Source organism: Onychostruthus taczanowskii, unplaced genomic scaffold (assembly GCF_017590055.1).
Source record: "Onychostruthus taczanowskii isolate IOZ18803 unplaced genomic scaffold, ASM1759005v1 scaffold99, whole genome shotgun sequence".
In the NCBI taxonomy this organism is placed as follows: domain Eukaryota; kingdom Metazoa; phylum Chordata; class Aves; order Passeriformes; family Passeridae; genus Onychostruthus; species Onychostruthus taczanowskii.
In genome coordinates, this window is record NW_024507990.1 from 2172639 (window position 1) to 2178000 (window position 5362).

At 63.4% G+C, this 5362-nt stretch overlaps 1 protein-coding gene across 1 annotated transcript in view; it reads left to right on the top strand.

Moving 5' to 3' along the window:
• The first annotated feature begins 5195 nt into the window (after positions 1 to 5195).
• NDEL1 (nudE neurodevelopment protein 1 like 1) overlaps positions 5196 to 5362 on the top strand; it is a 22972-nt gene continuing 22805 nt past the window's right edge. Inside the window, exon 1 of the mRNA XM_041427300.1 lies at positions 5196 to 5308. The gene's annotated coding sequence lies outside the window, so the exon portion shown is untranslated. The remainder of the gene's footprint in view (positions 5309 to 5362) is intronic.

Sequence of the window (5362 nt, forward strand, 5' to 3'; positions counted from 1 at the left end):
TGGCAGGATGGACCCCACCACGAGGACACCACTTCAGCCAAGGCAGCCCAAAATGCACAAGGAAAGCTCCTCGTTCAGCTTCTCCCCGTGGTGCCCAGGAGATGGTGCTCTCGGATGTGCTTCGGCCGCAGAAAAACCCTGCCGGCAGCTCTGAAGGCAAGCTCGGGGTGCCAGGGTGAGGGGGTGACAGTCCCCACCAGCTGGGGTGCTGCCCCTTCCCACGGGATTGAGCTCTTCCCCCTGCCATTCCATGGGTGGACGCCTGTCCCACACAAGGATGTGAGCCAAAACCCTGCTCTGGTGTCTGCTCCCCTGCCAGAGGCTGCAGAGGGACCTGTGTGCTGGCACAGCCCTGCCCTGGCCCTGCCTCCCTCTGCTGCCACCAAATCCCCCGGGGAATGACCCCGAGCCTTATTCTGACACCAGATGTGGGGGATTGGTCCCTTCCCTCCTGTGCAGAGCCACCCAGCCCCTCTCCATGCCTGGGAGAGCAGCTCCAGGCTCCAGGGGCTCCTTCACCAGTTACTCCTCACCCAAGGTGTTGTGTTCCCTCACCAAAGGTGTTTTCCCTCACCAAAGGTGTTTTCTTCCCTCACCAAAGCTGTTTTCCCTCACCAAAGATGTTTTCTTCCCTCACCAAAGGTGTTTTCTTCCCTCACCAAAGGTGTTTCCCCTCACCAAAGTCACCCCAGAGTGAGTCTGGGGGCAGCCCAAGCGCAGCCCCCTGGCAGGCTGAGGGGCTCCACGGTCCCCTGGATGTGACAGTGGCACTATGTGTCCCCCTCCCCTGGCCCTGGGCTGTCCCCCCGGCGCTCCCCCGGCTCTCCAGCTCCCATCCCTCCAGGATCCCAGCAGGATGGAGCAGCCAAGGTGGGAATCCCATGGTGGGAATCCTGCAGTGGGAATCCTGTGGTGGGAATCTCGCAGTGGGAATCCTGTGGTGGGAATCCCATGGTAGGAATCCCACAGTGGGAATCCCATGGTGGGAATCCCGTGGTGGGAATCCTGTGGTGGGAATCCCGTGAGCCTCACGGGGAACAATGCAGCTTTGAGGGCCACGGGCAGATGCTCGGGGACAAGAAGGGACTGTTCAGCAGTGGCAGCTGGGGCTGGCAGCTCCCCCTTGTCGCCTTGACTTTTTAAGATTTTTTTAAGCCTTCTGATATTTACATTTTTCTAACCAACTTTTTCACATGCTTTATGTAAATAACTTGGATTCGATGGCCTTGGACAACCCTCCAAGACAGGGATTAGCGAGGAAATCCCTGCTCTTCTCCAAAGACCAGCCCAGTTCTCCCTGCTGAACCTTCCCTGCTGCCTTCCCAAGGTAATTCCCAGGTGTGCCTGCACCTTGAAGGGCCCCAGCTCTGGATCCACAATTCCCAGCCCATAACTGATCCCCCAGGGCCCCACACCCCCCTGTCTCCCCTCGGGTCTCCCTGCACCAGGGCAAAGCCCCCCTGCCCTGCAAACCCTCCCACCTTTACAGGGGCACCTCAAGGGTCTTGCATGTGGGGTGGGATCCTCACAGTAAGGTTGCCAGCAATTTCTCTATTGCTATAATTAATTTCTCTGTGGCTATTATTAATTTCAGAATTTAACACAGCCGTACAGATCATCTCCATCCCTATAGGCCAGCCTACCTTTGCTATGACCCTGGGGGCTCATGAATGAGGCCATAGATTATCACCATCACCATCATCATCATCAATCAGTGTTTTGGAAGGTAAGAGCAGCAGTATCTCTGTGAATAAAAACTTTCCAAACATTTTTTATCACCTCGTTGTACCCAAAGGGACACAACTCCTTTTTCCTTCAACAAGTCAGCGGCTTTGTGGGGGTGAATGTCCTGGCTGAGGGACGGTGGAGATGATTTGAAGGTGTGGGACCCCCCAGCTCATCCCCCAGCCCGTTTTGCTGCAGTCCGTGGCTGTGCCCGTTCCGGGAGGGTTGGCGGGGCGGCGGGTGCAGCATTGTGTGCCCGCTAATGCTGAGTGACTGCTCCTTTGTGCTGCCCGCACATGGGAACAGCCCCGCACAATGCGGGACAGCGGGGCCCCTCTCGCAGCAAACAGCCCCTTAAAGCCGAGCTTAACCAGGCGGGCACCCCTGGCAACGCAGCCCCGCCAGCGCCCAGCCTTTGTCACCAGCCGGCTCCGGAAGGTGGCCTTGGTGGCACTGCTGGCATCCGTGCCTGCTGCTGGGAAAGAGGCACGAGGAGCACAGGCTGGGGTTAAAGGATCCCGCTGGAGAGAAACCAGGGGTGAGCTGCTCCGTGGCTCGGTGGCAGATTAATTCCCTGGGGAATTCATTTAGGGTTGAATAGGCACAGCCTTGGCTTTTCTGTAAAGGAGAGCCCCTCGCTCACAGAGCCCGTTCCCAGCCGCCTCCCAAGCCAGGATCTCTGTTCTGATTGCAGATCCAGCGTGGGGCATTACCCAGCACAGCGAGGCACCCCAAAGCTCCTGGTGTGGAGCAGCACTGACCCCTTGTTCCCACGGACAGATAGCCAGGGGTGCAGACAGATGTGCAGAGAGAGCCCTCTGACCCCCAGAGCTCCCCAGTGACACCTCAGCTTGGCTCATTCCCCCCACGGGGACACTTCTGTCCCCTCGGAGGGGCTGCTGTGCCACTGAAGAGTGAGGAAAAGGCTGCACCAAGACCATGTGGGACACTCCCTGCAGACAGTGCATGACATTTCCTTCTGGTTTTTGAAGAGCAGTGGGAAAACCGGGCAGCCAGCCTGCTCCAGGCTGCAGTGTGGCCACCTCGGAGCACCAGCACGGCTGCCCAGCCTGCCCCAGAGCTCAGCACCTCCAGCTCGGGCTCTTCCCACCTCGGAGCAGCTCAGGATCCTGGGAAAGGAGGTGTTCTCCCAGATGGGCCTCCAGGTTCTGCACAGCCACCTCGATGTCCCTCCCTGCCCTCCAGAGAAGGTGTCAGCAAGCCAAGGGCATGGTCAGTGGAAGGGAGAAGGTGACAGCCAGGTGGGTTGGTCCAGGCTGTGGCAGCACCAGCATCAGCTCTGGGAGTAAAGAGCCCAGGGAAGGCTCCCTGGGAACAAGGCTGTGCTCCCAGGAGGGATGAGGTGGCTCCAAGGGCAGTTTGTCACCAAGGGATGACATCTCCCAGGACGCTGTGGCTTCCCCTCCTGGCACAGCTCTGATTCAGGTGTCCCGGGGCATGCCGTGCTGCACGTCCTGCCCGGCGCTCTGACGTGGCTCAGCAGCATTTGTGGCCTTGTGCAACACCCAGGTGACACGGGGTGACCCAGAAAGGCCCGTGCAGGGGTCAGGGGACAGCCAGGCTGGCTGGACACCCGGCTGGGGAGAGGTGTGTGCTCTCCATCCTCGGGCTGTCTGCAGCAATCCGTGGGAAATGCAGGAACAGCGTGGATAACCCCATGTACGAATGGATGGGACGCGGCTGTGGGGACAGAGGTGGCCCTGGTGGCAGCGTGCCCACGGAGGGCACCGGCTGTCCCAGATGCGCTTTGGGACACGGCCTCTGCCGGCAGCACCGGCCCGCGGCATCCCGGCTGCCCCGCCCGCCGCTAATGACAGCCCGGCAGCTAATTACAGGGCAGGAAATTAAACAGCAAAGGCAGCTGGAGTATCGGGGCAGTGCCAGGGAGCTGCGGGGCACGGCCCGCCCGGGGAGCCCTGCAGAGCAACCCGAGCAGCCCGGGGACGGCGGGACACACCGGGCACCGGGGCAGCCCCGCCGCAGGGCACGCCGTGCCCAGAAAACGGGAGTGAGACAGGAACGGCCGTGGAGAATGTCAGCCCTCCTCAGCTCAGCTCGGGGCCAACGGGGTCCCTGTGGAGTTCCAGAAACCTCTGTTCACGGAGTTCCCTGCACCGGGGGCAGAGAGGCTGAGCGGGGAGCGAGGCAGCGGGCGCAGCGTGCGGAGGAAGGAGGAGGAACTGCCCCTGCTCCGGAGCTCCCCCGGAGGGAGGGAGGGCCTGGGCCCCGAGGGATGGATGTCCTGAACCCCGAGGGAGGGATGTCCTTGACCCCGAGGGATGGATGTCCAGGGATCCCGAGGGATGGATGTCCTGAGCCCCGAGGGATGGATGTCCTTGACCCCGAGGGATGGATGTCCTGAACCCCGAGGGATGGATGTCCTGAACCCCGAGGGATGGATGTCCTTGACCCCGAGGGATGGATGTTCTGAGCCCCGAGGGATGGATGTCCTGAACCCCGAGGGATGGATGTCCGGAGCTCCGAGAGAGGGATGTCCAGGGATCCCGAGGGATGGATGTCCTGGGATCCCGAGGGATGGGTGTCCTTGACCCCGAGGGATGGGTGTCCTGAGCCCCGAGGGATGGATGTCCTCAGTCCCGAGGGATGGATGTCCTGCACCCCTAGGGATGGATGTCCTGAGTCCCGAGGGATGGATGTCCTGAAGCCCGAGGGATGGATGTCCTGCACCCCAAGAGAGGGATGTCCAGGGATCCCGAGGGATGGATGTCCTGCACCCCTAGGGATGGATGTCCTGAGTCCCGAGGGATGGATGTCCTGAGCCCCGAGGGATGGATGTCCTCAGTCCCGAGGGATGGATGTCCTGCACCCCTAGGGATGGATGTCCTGAGTCCCGAGGGATGGATGTCCTGAAGCCCGAGGGATGGATATCCTGCACCCCGAGGCAGGGACCGTGTCCGTGCCCGTGCCTGGGTGAGCCCCTGCCGGGGTCACCGGCACGGAGCGGCGGAGGGCGGGCAGGGAGCAGCTCCCGAAGGCCGCAGAGGGAGGAGGGCGGGACCACCTCACCCCGGGGACTGCCGGTGGGCTGGGGGCGAGCGGCGAGGGATCCCCTCTCCGTGCGGGACGGGGGCTGGGGGCGAACGGGACGCGAACCAGCGGCGGCACCGGGGACAGACACCGGGAACAGGCACCGGGGACGCGCAGCGGGGAGCGACACCGAGGAACGACACCGGGGACAGACACCGGGGACAGACACCGGGGACGGGCAGCGGGGAGCGACACCGGGGACAGGCACCGGGGACAGACACCGGGGACGGGCAGCGGGGACAGACACCGGGGACAGGCACCGGGGAACGGCAGCGGGGACAGGCACCGGGGAACGACACCGGGGACAGGCACCGGGGACAGGCACCGGGGAGCGGCACCGCCCAGGCCCCGCCCCCGCCATGCCGGCCCCGCCCTCCTGCCCGCCCCTCACGTGACGACAGCGCCCCTGCCCCCGCCGGCTCTTGCATCACGCGCCGGCCTCGCCCCCCAGTCCCCGGATGAGGCGGCCCCGGCGGGCGCGCGCTGCGGCGGCTGTGACAGGGGATGCGCTCTGGTGAGCGGCGGGGCCGGGGCCGGCCCGGGGCTCCTCGGGCGGCCCCAGCGAGCC